Consider the following 17191-nt stretch of genomic DNA (forward strand, 5'->3'; position numbering starts at 1 on the left):
AAAAGGGACCACCTCTGTAGCTGTTGTGCTGTCATTATCGGGACGCCCTTCTTAGGGTTGAAAATGGAGACAAGAGGTTGATGATCAGTTAGTAGAGTAAATTTCTGTCCGTGCAGGTAGTGATTGAACTTCTTCACCCCCCACACCAGGCTGAGGGCCTCTCTGTCAATTTGGGCGTAGTTACGCTCGGCTGCAGTTAACGAGCGTGACACAAAAGCTATCGGCCTCTCTGAACCATCAAGGGATTTATGTGACAGTACCGCTCCAACGCCGTAGGGAGACGCATCACACGCCAGTCTTATCGGTAGTGATGGGTTGTAGTGAGCCAATACTTCTCTTGAAGTGATCAGGCCTTTACACTTCTGAAAGGCCCGCTTACATTCATCGCTCCACTTCCAGTTTGTAGCAGGGCGTTCAGTGGGTGCAGAATTGTGGACAAATTCGGCAAAAACTTATGGTAGTAATTCACCAATCCGAGGAATGACCTCAGTTGCGACACATTTTCAGGCGCTGGAGCCTTAACTACCGCTTCAATTTTGTCAGGGGACTTATGTAACCCCTCTTCATCAATCACGTGGCCACAATACGATATTTGTTTCTTAAAAAACTCGCACTTGGGGCGATTGGCTCGTAGCCAATGTTCTCTTAGTCTAGTGAGCACCTGCTCTAGGTTGGCAAGGTGTTCACTGTCATTTTCACCTGTCACTAGGATGTCGTCCAAGTAACACTGAGTCCCCGGAATCCCTTGCAGGACTTGTTCCATCGCTCTTTGCCAGATAGCCGCAGCTGATGCAACTCTGAATACCAGTCGATTATACTGGTAAAGACCTTTGTGAGTGTTTATCGGGAGATATTTCCTAGAGGATTCTTCAACCTCCATCTGCAAATATGCTTGCGCTAGGTCAATTTTTGTAAAACGTTTCCCTCCAGATAGTGAGGCGAAAATATCTTCTATCCTCGGAAGAGGATACTGTACTGTGTGAAGGACTGGGTTCACAGTCACCTTGAAGTCCCCACAGATGCGAACCTTCCTTGGCTCCTCAGACTTATTGTTTAAGGTTTTCTTCATGACAGGAACGATGGGTGTCACCCACTCGCTCCAGTCTACCTTAGTTAGCACGCCTGCATTCTCCAGATTCTCCAGCTCTGCCTCGACGGCTGGGCGAATTGCATACGGTACCGGTCTTGCTTTGAAATACTTGGGAATTGCATTCTCTTCTATTTTTATCGAGGCGGTTACGCCTTTAAGAGATCCCAGTTCTTGTTGAAATACCTCTTTAGCGTTAGCCAAGATTTTTGACAATCGTCCAGGTGTGACGTCGTCATCCTTTTTACCAGCCACCGTCAGTGCCTGAATGGAGTGCCAGTCTAAACTTATCTTTCTGATCCATTCACGTCCCAATAACGGTGATCCACCATCTTGCAGTATGTACAGATACAATTTCTGTATTTCCTTGCCGCTGTATTCGACAGGCACCCTTATTTTCCCTCTGGGGTATACTTTCTGCCCCGTATATGTCTTCAAGACAATGGATGTGTCTTTCAAGGGTATGTGTGAGAATAGCCGCTCGTAGTCTCGTCGATTCATGACGGTCAGGGCTGATCCTGTATTCAATTCCATTTTGACTTGGGACCCTGCTATCGTGAGGGTGACCCAAATGGTTCGGTGATCCTCTTTTGTGATTACGTTGTGTAGTTTGAGACAGCTTAGTCTCTTGTTCCCGGATTCACTATCGCTCTTCTGGTCTTCGGAACTACTGTCTGTCATCTTGTGTACTTTCCTGTACTTTTCCTTAGTAGTCTTTTTGTTGTCGTTAGTCTTCTTCCCGGACCTGCAAACTCGTGCAATGTGTCCCATCTTTCCACATTGCCTGCATGTTTTGTCCTTGGACCAGCAGTCCTTCTGGTCATGGGTTGTTCTGCCGCAGCGATAACATTTTTCAAATCCCCGTGTCATTTCATGGGTGCCGTATTCCTGTGGCTTTTGCTGTATTTCCGCAGCTCCCCTTGCTGCTGCTTCGTACGATACTGCCACGCTGAAAGCCTTATCTAGCGTCAGCTCTTTCTCTGAGAGTAACCTCTTCTGGGTTCCTTCACTCAGGAGTCCACAGACAAATTTGTCCCGTAGGGTATCTGCCAGTCCTGCTCCGAACTGGCAGTACTTTGATAGCTTGTGTAGTTCCGTAAGGTAATCAGCATTGCTCTCATCTTTATGCTGATTTCTCTTGTGGAATTTAAATCTTTCTGCTATCAGCAGCGGTGTAGGATTTAGGTGTTCCTGTAGGATATCAACAATTTCGTTAAAACTCTTCTCCATCGGTTTGACTGGAGTGATCAGGTTCCGCAATAGGCCGTACGTTCTTGCGCCCATTAAGTTTAGTAGTACTGATGCCTTTTTCTCATCGGCTACTTCATTTGCCTTGCAATATACTTCGACTCTTTCCACATACGTGGTCCAGTCTTCTATTGCATTATCGAAGGCAGTGATATTGCCAATCTTCGGCATCTTGGAGATCTAAGATGGCGCCTCCCGCGCTTTGCCTTCTTCCCCAATTGAACAAAATGGCGCCTCCCGCGCTTTGCCTTCTTCCCCACTGGATTAAGATGGCGCCTCCCGCGCTTTCTGTCTTTTCCGCTGCTGCTAGCGCTGTTGCTGGCATTTTTATGCCTTGATGGCGACGCCCTATGGTCTTCGCGCACTTCCCCCCCGCGCTGCTGCCAACGCCGCTCTCCGCGGTCCCCGTGGCAAACTGCAGCTCCTCGCGGCTTTCTGCGCTTCTAATTTCTTTTATTTTAATTACTGTTCCCGTCGTCAGAGCAGACCCTATGGGACACTTTCCTCCCTCTTCTCGGGTCTGTACGCTGCCCGGCTTCGTAGCACCAGCCGCACCCTGTGTGCTCCACCCTCTCTCTCCTCTTCCCGAAAACGCTGCTCGGCCCCGTTGAAAAGCCACCCGATCGAGCTCTAGCCCGCCGCAGCCCAGGAAGGATCAGTGTACTACCTGCCACCAGCCCGATTAGCTGGAACACCATAGACTGGATAACCAAGCCCAGCTCTCGACAGCCTCTCCTGCAAATCTTCGAATTCGATGAATCAGAGGGCGGTATGCCCACGGTCGACGCCCGTTTCTTCTGTTTGTTTTTTTTTCTTTTTGGATTTCTTCCTTCTGGCCTCGACCTCTAACAACTTCGCTTCAGGGATGGATCCCCGTGAGGTGGTGCAGAACTGTAGGTAAGTTCGGATCTGTTCGTCGCCAGTGTAACGTCCGTGTGTAATTGAGACACGGACTGCAGGAGTTGGTTATAACAGGTGTTTACTGGAACGACTATACAAAGTTACTACACAGGCTTATATACCGGGGTGGTCACTACTGGTACTGCAGTATACAGGGGCTGCAGAATATAGTTCCTTCTTCAAAGTACATACACTACAACCTGCAGCCCAGAGGACCAGGTGGACACCCCTTACCAGTGGCCATCTAAGTCACCACCGCATTCAACTTTTTTGTTTCCGGCTCATTCCAGGGACCAGCAGCAGACATCAGCGGCATCTCCCAGGCGGCCGCACACACTTGCATCACGCAGGAAACCGATGCCCTCATTGCCATCGCGCACAATCACATCCATTTCACCAAGGATCAAGCAAGTGTCACGGCGCGTGCGGTTGGATTAGCTAATCTGGCAGGCTTTCCAAGGGTGCACGGCGTTTTTGACTGCACACGTGTGGCCCTTAAGGCACCCCATCGCAATACAGGCATTTTTGTCAACCGCAAGGGCTTCCACTCCCTCAACGTTCAGCTGGTGTGTGACCACAAGAAGGAAATTTTGCATGTTTGTGTCAAGTACCCTGGCAGTTGCCATGACTCCTTCATACTGCGCCAGTCTAGTGTGCCTCCGCTATTTAGTCCACCAGACCAACTTAACGGATGGCTACTTGGAGACAAGGGCTATCCCCTGAAGACGTGGCTAATGACGCCATTGAGGAGCCCATCCAACGAAGCTGAGGAGAGCTACAACTCCTGCCACATGTCCACCACAGCCATAATCGAGCAAACCATCCGTTTGCTGAAGATGCGCTTCATATGCCTGGATAGATCAGGTGGAGCCCTGCAATACTCAGCAGCCAGTGTCTCCAGAATCGTCGTGGTTTGCTGTGCACTTCACAACATGGCACAGTGTCGTGGCTTGCAGATTCCTGAGGACCAAGTGGCTCCTCACATATCCTCCTCAGATGAGGAGGAGGAGGAGGAGGTGGAGGAGGAGGAGGAGAGCGAAAACGAACATCTTGCAGAGGCCCATCAAACAGCGGCAGCCGTACGCGAGAACATTGCTGCCCGAGATGCAAGGAACGCACTCATCTTGGCCAGATTTGCTTAGCCTAGCCAATCAAGAACTTTTGCCTCGCAGCTTCTTACCAGAGCTTCGACAATGGCCAAGAACCAACGGATTCCTAACAATTTGACCACCATACTGACAATTGCAATTAATCCTAAGCCCTCAATGTGGAAGTCCCATTAGCAAAATGACACACGCCACAACTGCATCAGTAGCCATCAGATTTTTTATTTACAGTAACGATCTGATGGCTTTTTAACATTAAACATCAAATTTCACCCAAGTGACTACCTTTGTGATTATTTGTGCAGTATCTTTCTCTTACGAGTGCTCCTATGTGGTGCTTCCCCTGTGGCTTCAGCAGATGTGGAGGCCCCTTGCTCAGTTTCTTGCTGCTCCTGTCATGACACCTTTGGCGGGCGTCCTCTGGGGTTGTGAACATGTGAGGGCTCGCCAACAGTCTGCTGCTTCTGCGGCTGTGCAGGGGTTGAGACGCCGATCTCAGTTGGGTGGGGGCTCTGACCAAGGGCTCTGCAGTGGCATGGAAGTGTGAGTGCTTGGAGAGGAGCCCCCACTTCCTTGATGTCTGCCATCAACTTCCCCCTCATAGGTCAGGTCCTCTCAGCGCTTGCAAGTGGCTTGAGAGCACCTTGCTGCACATCAGGGGAGCCATGGGGACCCGTATCTGCACTGGCAGTCCTACTCAGAAGGACTTCCATGAAGGTCTGGTTTCTCTGTTCGTTAGATGACCATCGCTCCTCCAGAGATGTCATTCTATCCAGAACACTCACCATGTTTTCTGCGCTCTGGTGACTTATCACCTTCATGGAGGTTGCCACCTTTCCATGGTGATGCGTTCATGCGCCAATAACTCCATAAAGGCTCTGCTCATGTTCGCAATGGACTCCTCCATTTGCTCCACACTCACAGCGACCCGGGAAACAAAACCTGCCAGAGACTCCTGAATCTGTTCCTGGAGTTCCAGCACCGCTAATCTTGTGGATGGACCCAGAGGCAGAGGGTCGACATGCAGCTGAGCCGAGCTGGCACAGTCCTGTGCCCTCCAACTAGGACTCTCCACTGCTGTCCCTGTCTGCACAATCTGCTGATGCTCACTTGTGAGCTGTGATACGCCAGGTGACAACACTGCACTATCTCGCGAAGGTACCACTGAGGTGTGAGTGTCTGCGCTGGTGCTGGGTGCGCTGAATTCTGCTGATGCTGCGCCCTCAGAGGTTGCAGCTTCCTCTGAGGAGTCTGGATGCTCAGGCTCTTCATCCTGGCTAGTGGGGACAGGTGCTTGCGATGGTCCTGTGGGGGAGTACAGGAACGAGTCAGAGATGTGATGCCAAGGTTACATGCACATTGCATATTGCAGATGATCATAAGTCCATCTGTTAGAGCTTCAGAATCATTATCAGCGACTCATGCAATGTCAATGAGAGAGATGGAAAACTATTCTGTCACCAACTTGCTGTGATGCACCCGTCTGTCCGTCCTCCGCTTGTGCATCGTCCTCCACTCCCAAGATCTCCAGGACCGCCTCCTCCCAGGAGGTGAGCTGGGCTACTGAGGGTGGCCCTCCTCCTGTCCTCGCTCTTTCCCCTCTTATTGTGAGCTCTCTTTTCCTGCAATGAGGGAGATAAGTGGAGTTTGAGTGAGAATGAAGGAGTGTGTGTAGAGAATCCATAGCATAGGTGCTTAGAAAGAGACAAAGATGGAGCGAGGTGGCAAGACCAAGGGCCCTCCCTGTGTGTTGTCAGTTGTTTTCATAGCATCACGGTGATAGGGAGTGTGAGGGCTGCATAGTCGAATAGTTAGGTGAATGCGACCATAGAGAGAGAGGGAATGGGTAAGGGTGCATGGATGTCAGTGTCAAGTGGGATGTGGAGGAAGAGATTGCTAAAGCTGAGTGCTGGTGAGGAGAGGCAATGGAGATCAGATTGAGGATGATGGGAAAGTCATACTCACTTTTCCAGTATGCAGAAGGTCATGAACCCTTTTCCTGCACTGAAGCCAGGTTCTGCGGGTTATCGACAACGAGTTGACCTCCTGGGCTATCTGGATCCACACAGCCTTGGTCTGCTGGGGAGGTTTCTTCCTCCCTGAAGAAGGGAAGAGCATTTCTTTATGAGCTCTTGCTCCCTCCACTAAAGCTTGCAGGGCAACGTCATCAAACCTGGGAGCAGATCTAGGTCTCTCGCTGGTCATTCTGCCTCCAGGTCCCTGTAGCATGAAAGGCCAAAAGGTTGGCAGTCTGCAGAAGAAGCAAGGCTTGTTGCAGACCTTAAATGCAGCAGCAATGATGACGTCATCGGAGGCGAGTTTCAGACTGAAAAAACTAATTGGGCCATGGGTTCCCACACGCTGGAACTCAATTGCTCACTTAAGTTAAAATCGCATCATTCTCCCACATCGATTTAGAATTGGGTGGCTAACAGGAAAAGCGGATTACATGACCCCAGCCCGCCCCAGTGACAAAATCCAGCCCAAAGAATCTGCAAAGGGATATAGACAGACTAAGTGAGTGGGCAAACATTTGACAGATGGAGTATAATGTGGGAAAGTGCGAGGTTATCCACTTTGGCAAGAAAAATATAAAAGCAAATTATTATTTAAATGGAGAGAGATTACAAAATGCTACAGTTCAGAGGGACCTGGGGGTCCTTGTGCATGAAACACAAAAAGTCAGCATGCAGGTACAGCAAGTAATCAAAAAGGCAAATGGAATGTTGGCCTTTATTTCAAGGGGGTTGGAGTATAAAAGCAGGCAAGTCCTGCTACAACTGTACAGGGCATTGGTGAGACCACACCTGGAGTACTGCGTACAGTTTTGGTCTCCTTATTTAAGGAAGGCTATACTTGCATTGGAGGCAGTTCAGAGACGATTCACTAGGTTAATTCCAGAGATGAGGGGTTGACTTATGAGGAAAGATTGAGCAGGTTGGGCCTATACTCATTGGAATTTAGAAGAATGAGAGGTGATCTTATTGAAACATATAAGGTACTGAGGGGGCTCGACAAGGTAGATGCAGAGAGGATGTTTCCCCTCATGGCGAAACCTAGAACTCAGGGGCATAGTTTCAGAATAAAAGGTCGCCCTTTTAGAACTGAGATGAGGAATTTCTTCTCTCAGAGGGTCGTAAATCTGTGGAATTCTCTGCCGCAGAGAGCTGTGGAGGCTGGGTCATTAAATACATTTAAGATGGAGATAGACAGATTTTTGCAACATAAGGGAGTGAAGGGTTATGGGGAGCGGGCAGGGAAGTAGCTTTGAGCCCAAGATCAGCCATGATCTTATTGAATGGCAGAGCAGGCTCGAGGGGCCAAGTGGCCTATTCCTGCTCCTATTTCTTATGTTCTTATGTTCTTATTAATCTCTCCTCATAGGACAATCACCCCATCCCAAGAATCAGTCTGGTGAACCTTCGTTGCACTCCCTATATGGCAAGTATATCATTCCTTAGGTAAGGAGCCCAAAACTGTACACAATACTCCAGGTGTGGTCTCACCAGGGCCCTATATAATTGCAGTAAAACATCTTGGCCTAGAAATTCAGTATAGCCACGTTTGGGGCGCTGCAGCCGGGCGTTCGCTAAATTTAGCGCCCGGCGCAACTTAGCGCCACCTTCGCCGATATTCAGTTGCATCGCCCCAAGAGGTTGCAGCTGCGCTAAAGCAGGCGATGCACGACTATCATAAGGCGCTAAACCGGCATGCCGAGGCGCTAACACCGAGGGCGGGCGCAGCGCAGGTGCGGCGAGCTGTTGATTGAAGGCAGACACGCTGGCGCCGGTCAGCTCTTAAAGGGGGAGGGTGAACTTGTTTGGCTGCCACGCCCTGCACACTGCAGTCCTGAAGCAAGGCCTGACCATTGCTGGATCATCATTTCAACGCCCAGGACCATGCAGAAGGCTAGGGAGCGAGCGGAGTGCTTCAGCGAGGGTGCCCTGAGGCTACTGGTTGGTGTAGTAGAGCGCAGGCGACCTGTCCTCTTCCCTGACAGTGGGAGGAGGCCGCTTCCCAGCGAATGCCAAAAAGCCTGGAGGGAGGTGGCAAACAGGGTGACCACCAATAGCATGGTTGCCAGGACTCCACTTCAATGCAGGAAAAAGTTCAACGACCTCACTCGGGTTGTCAGGGTAAGTACCCTTTCCACTATCCTGTTCATCCCTGCATGTGCACCTCCGTTTCTGGCCAAAGGGACCTGAAAGCCCCAATGCCCAGCCCCCATCCAAGAGCTATGGGACTCTCATGAAAACCACTTGCACATTCAGCACTTTACACACTGTCAGGACTATTCCACCATGGGAAGCAGTGCAGGCAAGATCAGGGTTTGACACTGTCAGGGCTATTCCACCATGGGAGGCAGTGCAGGCAAGATCAGAGCTTGACACTGTCAGGGCTATTCCACCATGGGAAGCAGTGCAGGCAAGATCAGGGCTTGACACTGTCAGGGCTATTCCACCATGGGAAGCAATGCAGGCAAGATCAGGGCTTGACACTGTCAGGGCTATTCCACCATGGGAGGCAGTGCAGGCAAGATCAGGGCTTGACACTGTAGTTAGAGGCCGTCCTTTCTCTTGCAAGGCAAGCTGGTCCACAATCGCAGGCAGCAGCGACGGACTGGGGAGGCCGTCCTGACCTCAAAGAGCTCAGCGACCTGGAGCAGCGTGTGGAGCGCATTATGGCAGGCCGGCTGATTGGCCCCGTCACCAGTGGAAATGCCGACCCTGTTCTGGACAGCAATGGTAAGGTCATCACCTTTTTGACCTCTCTCTTTCCACTTGTGCCTCACACCAGCATCCTTTGCCACTATCGAACCAATGCAGTGCATAGCAGCACTCATGCCTCCCTCGCTGCCGCCCTGTCCTCACTCTAAAGCAACTCTTGTGCCTCCCTGCTTTCAGATGCTGAATCACCAGGTGAGGAGGCGGGCCCTCAAGCTGTCACTGTCAGTGAATCTGATTTCGATGAGGAGGAAGAGGAAGCTGGCCCATCAGTGCCACCCTCAGCCGAGGCAGCCCATGGCCATAATGGGGACACGTCTTTCCTGGAGGGGAGCACGGGGGAAGGGTCTGAGGAAAGTGAAACTCCGGGGCCCAGCGGGCTGCAGCAACGCAGGAGGTGTGGGGAAGCTCGGCGGCCTTCTCCCCGGAGGGTGAGTGCAGCCTCCAGCCCTGCTACGGTGAGCGCAGAGGAGGTGTGGCTCCTTGGTGAAATGGACGCCCAGGCTGAGCGCAGGCACACTGAGCTCATGGCTGCAGTGGCAAGGATGCCTGACTCCATCGTGTCACTGGCAAGGAGTGCTCAGGAATTCGGGGCAGCACAGGCCAGGAGTCTGCAAGAATTCAGTGCAGCACAGGCAAGGAGTCTGCAGGACTTCGCGGCAGCACAGGCGGCTTCCAGCCAAGTGCTCAGTTGTGCCGTGCATTCACTGGCTGGTCTGATGCAGACACAGGTCAGGGCCACACGGGCACTAACTGCTGCCACGCTCGCTGGAACGGCCAGGCATCGCCGGGGCCCTCGCAGCAGCCCAGCAGTCTGTGCTTCAGCAGATTGCTGCGCATGCTGCAGTGCTGGCCCGTGCGAGTGCCAGTGTATCAGCCGACCAGGAAGTGCCTGTGCTCTGTCAAGTTGGCAGCATTCCTGCAGCCAACACTGTCACTCCTCCACTGCAGCTGCCACCACCCATAGGACAGACTGCTGCCGCCCAAGCAGAGATGGAGCAGTCAGCAGCCGGGCCCTCCAGGCTCAGAGCTGGTCCAGGCCGTCCCCCAAGGGCATCTGTCGTCTCACCATCTGACCCTCAGCAGCCTTCCCCCAGCCTTGCTGCAGCCACTGGGGTCCTGTTGTGTTTGTACCGCTATACACAACTACATAAAATAATAAAGCAGCAGAGACTGAAAGTAACTTCAAGTGATCTTTACTGGGTGACTGGAACTTCAGCACTGACTATACAAATTGATACGCGTCTGTTATATACGCTCGCAACTAAGGATGTACATCCACAAAACAAAGTAGTCCCTTCAATGCTGTATACATTACACTTCCTCCCCTTTTAGTTTAATAGTATATTAACGCAAAATTTCTATAATTAACATACAGAGCCTGTCTTTACAGTAACCTTTTTGTTTTCTTAAAAGTAACAAAATTCAAATTCCAACATAATATTTATTTTGTCAACAGCCCTTTTACAAGTCAAGTCTCTGGGAAAGCCTCCTCTGCCTCTCTGGGTAACGTCTCTCCAGACTCTTTTGCTTTGGAGAATGAGACTGTACAGGTACAGTTGCATCAGGTGAACTATCAGCACAGGTAGAGCTCTCAGCTGTGGATGAGGCTGGTGCTGATGCTGATGAATCAGGAGTGTCTGTTTCCATGTCAGATGAGTCTGGGCGAGGTATAGGGGTGTTTTTCACCTGAACATCCAGAATTTGGTCCACATGACGTCTCAAAACGTTCTCTCCCACATCCACAGTGTACATCAATGGTCCCTCTCTTGTGGATATTGTCCCTGGTTGCCACTTTTCCGTCCGGAAATCACGAGCAAGAACTGACTGTCCCACACTGAAGCTTCTTGTTGGCTTAGCATTCAAATGTTTGAACTGTTTGTTCTCTACGTCACGACGTACATTCGGTTTAAGAAGGTCCATGCGAGATCTCAGGTTCCTGTTCAGAAACATCATCGCTGGAGTCTGATTAGTGGCTGCGTGTACTGCATTCCGATAAGCAAAGAGGAAATTGTCTATCTTGTGTTGCAGTGGTAGATTCTCGCTGTACATTGCTTTGATGGCCTCCTTGAAAGTCTGTACGAATCTTTCTGTCAAGCCATTTGTAGCTGGATGGTATGGGGCAGATGTGTAGTGCTTGATTCCATTTTTCCTCATGAAACCTTGGAATTCGTCAGAGACAAATTGTCGTCCATTGTCTGTGCAGATTTGTTCTGGTAGGCCATTTCTAGCGAACATGGTCCTCAGAACTGAAATGGTCTTTTCAGATGTGGATAATTTCATTTTAATGACCTCGGGCCATTTGGAATGTGCATCGACTGCAATCAAGAACATGGAGTCCATGAACGGTCCAGCAAAGTCGATGTGCACACGTTGCCATGGTGATGAGGGCCATTCCCATGGATGGAGAGGGGCTTGTGTGGTGCGTTCTGGACCTTTTGACATCCTGAGCAGCTCTTTGTCAATTCCCGGCCACCACACGTAACCACGGACAAGGCTTTTCATCTTTACCATACCTAAGTGTCCTTCATGCAGTTCATCTAGCACTCGGTTACAAAGCTTGGGAGGAATCACAACTCGTGAGCCGCACATCAGTGTTCCCCGACACACTGATAACTGCTCCCTCCTAGCTGAGAATGCTGGAAACAATGAGTCACCATGCACTGGCCATCCCTTCACAGTGATGTCATAAACTTTTGACAATGTAGGGTTATTGCGTGTTTCTCTTTCAATGAGGGAGTTTGTCACTGGTAGCTGCTCAACTATTGTTGTGTGAAATACCTCTGCTGAGCCAACTGTTGTAGTTCTCTCTGAGGTCGGTAGTGGTAAACGTGACAAACCGTTGGCATTGCCATGTTGCTTGGTCCCCTTGTATTCAATGTCATACAGGTGAGCCCCTAGGAAGTGTAATGATATCAGCAAATAGTGATGGTATTTGCCTGTTTGATTATGATGCCTTACCAGCATAATTGCATGTATTGATTATTTATGCCTGACCAGCAGAGGGCATGTGAGAGAGGCAGTTTTAGTTTAGTTTCACTTTTGTTTTAGATGGAATCGCTAAGATGGTGTCTCCTGTAAATGCTGTTAACTGAGTTGAACATACTTTAGATAAAAAGTCATTCTCTTTCATAAATGTCTCGTCATTGAACCCACATACAAATCGATACATGGTGTCAGAAGCGATTGAAAGAGAAGAAGAGGAAAAATCTGAAGTTAAATCAGCTCTCCACATATTAGCAAGCCAAAAGAGAACATCGTTACTTACCATTGGAGAATAGCTAACGAAGTGAAAAAATGGAAGGTTTACACCCACCGGCGAAGCTTCAGTTGACAGGTAATGTGGCTGAAAATTGGAGGAGATTCAAACAACGTTTGGAGTTGTATTTATCAGCAATCGGAGCTGATGAGAAAAGTGATAAAATGAAAGCGTCAGTGTTCTTACATGTCGTGGGTGATGAAGCGCTGGAGGTGTATAATAACTTCACATTTGCTGCTGATGGAGACAAAATGAAGCTAGATAAAATAATGGAACAGTTTGAGGCCTACTGCATACCTAAACGTAACGTGACGTTTGAGAGGCATAGATTTTTCACATGTGTACAGAAAACGGGAGAGACTATTGATCAGTATGTGACTGAACTGAGAAACCGAAGCAAAACATGTGAATTTGGGGGACTGACAGACTCGCTGATAAAAGACAGACTGGTGTGTGGTATTCCAGATAATGGTCTAAGGGAAAGACTGCTAAGAGAGCAAGATCTAGACCTGGGAAAAGCCATAGCACTGTGTAGGGCTACAGAGACTGTGAAGTCGCAGGCAAAGGAGATGTTCAGTGACAGTAGCTGCAACGTGGATGCAGTGAGAATGAACGGACACAAACCGTTTAACAAAAAGAGCGCCAATGTGAAAAAAGAGGCGTGGCCAGCGAACAAAAATGAAAGGGACAAACGAAAGTCATGTAGTCGATGCGATACACAGCATACGCCAAAAAATTGTCCAGCATATGGTAAAACATGCAATAGTTGCAACAAAAACAACCATTATGCCCATTGCTGTAAGAACCAAGCACAACAAAGCAAGGTCCATGCAGTAGATGAAAGCGAGATAGAGGAGTTCTATGTAGATGTTGTGTCTGAAAACAAAAAAGAAAAACGAGACTGGATGTTGATACTAAAAGTGAATGACATACATATTCCATTTAAATTGGATACTGGAGCACAAGTTAATGTGATATCAGAGACTGATTTTAAGAAAATTAGACCCAGACCAAAGATACATGGAATAAAAGTGAGAGTGACAGGATACTCAGGTACTGATATACCAGTGAAAGGAAGATGCATTGTCAAAGTAACACACAAGGACAGAGAGCACATGCTAACATTAATCGTGGTGCCAAAGGATGTGCAAGCCATACTAGGTTTAAAAGCCTGTGAGAGACTGAACCTGGTAAAGAGAGTCCTCGTTGTGGAAAGCGAAGGAGAGACAGTCTATGATGAACTCATGAAAGAGTACAACGGCCTATTTAAGGGTCTAGGCTGCATTCCAGGAGAACACACGATCAGAGTAGATAAAAGTATGCCAACGGTCATACATCCATGCAGAAAAGTTCCGTTTGCTCTTCAAAAGCAACTGAAGGCAGAGTTGGACAGGATGGAAAGCCTGAACGTGATTCAGAAGATAGATGAGCCAACTGAGTGGGTGAGTTCCCGCGTTGTTGTGGACAAAAAGAATGGAAAGCTCAGAATTTGCCTGGATCCAAGAGATCTAAACAGAGCAATAAAGAGAGAGCACTTCAAGCTTCCTACACGTGAGGAAATCATGTCACAGTTTGCAAATGCAAAGTATTTCAGCAAGTTAGATGCATCATCAGGATTTTGGCAGATGAAACTGGACGAAGCAAGTTCAAGACTGTGCACGTTCAACAGTCCATTTGGCAGATACAGATTCCTAAGGTTACCATTTGGCATTGCCTCAGCTCCTGAAGTGTATCACAAAACTATTCATATGATCTATGAGCACCTGAAGGGAGTTGATACATCAATGGATGACATCATAGTATGGGGAACCACGAGAACTGAGCATGACGAGAGACTGAAAAAAGTGCTGGAAGCAACAAGGAAAACAAACCTGAAGCTGAATAGAGAGAAATGCCAGCTCGGGGTGACAGAACTGACATTCATGGGAGATATCCTTAGCAGTGAGGGCATCAGACCAGATCCCAGAAAGGTGTCCGCCATTGAGAATATGCCAAAGCCACAATGCAAAAAGGATGTGCAGAGGTTTAATGGAATGATCAACTACATGGGTAAATTCATATCCAACCTCTCAGAAAAGATGGCGCCACTGAGATGACTAACTGAAAAGAACATAGAATGGGAATGGAATCATGAGCATGAGAAGTCATGGAGCGATCTAAAGAAACTGCTCACAGAGGAACCAGTTCTGAGGTTTTGTGACCCAGCGAGACCCATCAAGATATCATCAGATGCATCACAGAGTGGGCTCGGTGCCATTCTTCTGCAAAAATATGACTACTGGCAACCTATTGCATATGCATCGCGCTCAATGACAGGCGCGGAGACGCGATATGCTCAAATAGAAAAGGAGCTGCTCAGCATCACATACGCCTGTGAAAGATTTCATCAGTTTGTGGCAGGACAAGCAATCAGTGTAGAGACTGACCATAAGCCCTTGATTGCATTGTTCCAAAAGCCACTAAATAGCTGTCCGCTTAGAATACAAAGAATGATGATCAGGCTGCAATGCTATACACTGAATGTTGCGTACACACCGGGTAAGCTGATGTATACAGCAGACACGTTGTCCAGAGCTGTTGACCCAAGTGAGCCTGCAAACACCACAATGGATGAAAAAGTGAACGCCTACGTGGACATGATCACAAGTGCACTGCCCATAGCAGATGCAAAAATGGAGCTCATAAAGACTGAGACAAACAAAGATGAAACAATGAGACGACTGAGGAAAAGCATCTTGGATGGATGGCCCAACATGAAGCAAGACTGCTCACCTGACATGGCAGAGTACTGGAACTGCAGGGCGGAACTATCAGTGGTTGAAGACATCATCTACAAAGGAAGTAAAATAGTTATCCCAAAGAGTCTGAGAAAAGAGATGCTAAAAAGGATCCATGGAGGACATCTGGGAATCGAAAAGTGTAAGAAAAGAGCACGTGAAGTGATGTACTGGCCACGAATCAACCAAGATGTGACAAATGAGGTGTCAAACTGCACAATATGCCTGAAATATCGAGCAAGCAATCCGGTAGAACCACTAAAGCCACACCCAGCGCCAGACAGACCTTACCAGAAGGTAGGCGCTGACCAATTCATATGTCAAGGGAAGGACTATCTTGTAGTCACAGACTATTACTCCCTGTATCCAGAGGTGTGTAGACTGTACACCACCACTGCAGATGCTGTGATAACTTGTATGAAAGCCATATTCTCCAGACATGGCGTGGCAAGCGAGGTCTTCACAGACAACGGACCCCAGTTTTACAATGCAAGTTTCCGACACTTTGCCAAAGAGTGGGACTTTGTACACACAACGTCAAGTCCTCACTATCCACAGTCCAATGGACTAGTGGAAAAATCGGTCCAGACAGTGAAAAGACTGATGTACAAGGCAAAAGACAGTGGAACTGACTTCTACCAGAGCATGCTTGTATACCGCACAACGCCGCTCGAGTGTGGTATGTCACCAGCCCAACTCCTTATGGGACGTCAGCTAAGGTCAAACCTACCCATCCCGGAGAACCTCCTGAAAACAAAAGAGGGGGAGAAAGTGAGGAAGTTCAAAGAACAACAGAAAGAAAAGCAAAAGTACTACTATGACAGAGGAACACAAAACCTACCTGAACTCCGCACTGGTGACCAAGTAAGGTTCAAAGACAAAACAAACATATGGACTCAGAAGGGAACTGTCCTGAGTGAAGTTCAACCAAGATCATACACCATTCAGACAGATGAGGGTGCTGTTCTGCGAAGAAATCGTCGAGATCTTCTCAGGGGACCAGCCATAGCAGGTCAAAAGACTGATACTGTTGAACAACCTGATCACACAGCAGGTCAAAAGACTGATACTGTTGAACAACCCGATCACACAGCTGAGAAACCATCATCTGAGGCAACAACTCAGATTCAAGGACAATCAATCAGAAAATCCTCAAGACACGTGAAGCCTCCTGGGAGACTCATTGAGCAAATTTAAGGACTATTGTTATAGAAGGAAGTAATGTTATCTTATTCTTTCTTCAAGTTCTAGTGTATTTACATATTTCATGTGAACACACAAAACAAGGTTAAAAAACCTTGCTAATGATAATGATAATGTAAGTTCATTAAGTGTTACAGTTAAAATGCAGATTAATACAAAGAAAACATGTTGCTGGTTAAAAGTAAAATACTTTTGTTTTAAGAAAGGGAGATGTAATGATATCAGCAAATAGTGATGGTATTTGCCTGTTTGATTATGATGCCTTACCAGCATAATTGCATGTATTGATTATTTATGCCTGACCAGCAGAGGGCATGTGAGAGAGGCAGTTTTAGTTTAGTTTCACTTTCGTTTTAGATGGAATCTCTAAGATGGTGTCTCCTGTAAATGCTGTTAACTGAGTTGAACATACTTTAGATAAAAAGTCATTCTCTTTCATAAATGTCTCGTCATTGAACCCACATACAAATCGATACAGGAAGAGTGACCATCGTTGCAACCGTTGTGCCGTCATCACTGGAACGCCCTTCCTTGGGTTGAAGATTGAAACGAGAGGCTGGTCATCAGTTAACAGTGTAAACTGTTGACCATACAAGTAGTGGTTGAATTTCTTGACTCCCCACACAAGGCTGAGGGCTTCTCGGTCAATCTGTGCATAATTGCGTTCAGCTGTAGTCAATGATCTTGAGGCAAAGGCTATTGGTCTTTCTGAGCCATCTGGGAACTTATGTGACAACACGGCACCAATGCCATGGGGTGAAGCATCACATGCCAGTCGAATAGGTAAGGATGGGTCAAAGTGAGCTAGCACCTCTTCTGAAGTAATGAGTCTTTTACTCTCTTGAAAAGCTTGTTCACAGCTGTCACTCCACTTCCATTGTGACCCT

Source organism: Somniosus microcephalus, chromosome 7, assembly GCF_052327205.1.
Source record: "Somniosus microcephalus isolate GS21.2 chromosome 7, FLI_Smic_1.0, whole genome shotgun sequence".
Lineage (NCBI taxonomy): Eukaryota > Metazoa > Chordata > Chondrichthyes > Squaliformes > Somniosidae > Somniosus > Somniosus microcephalus.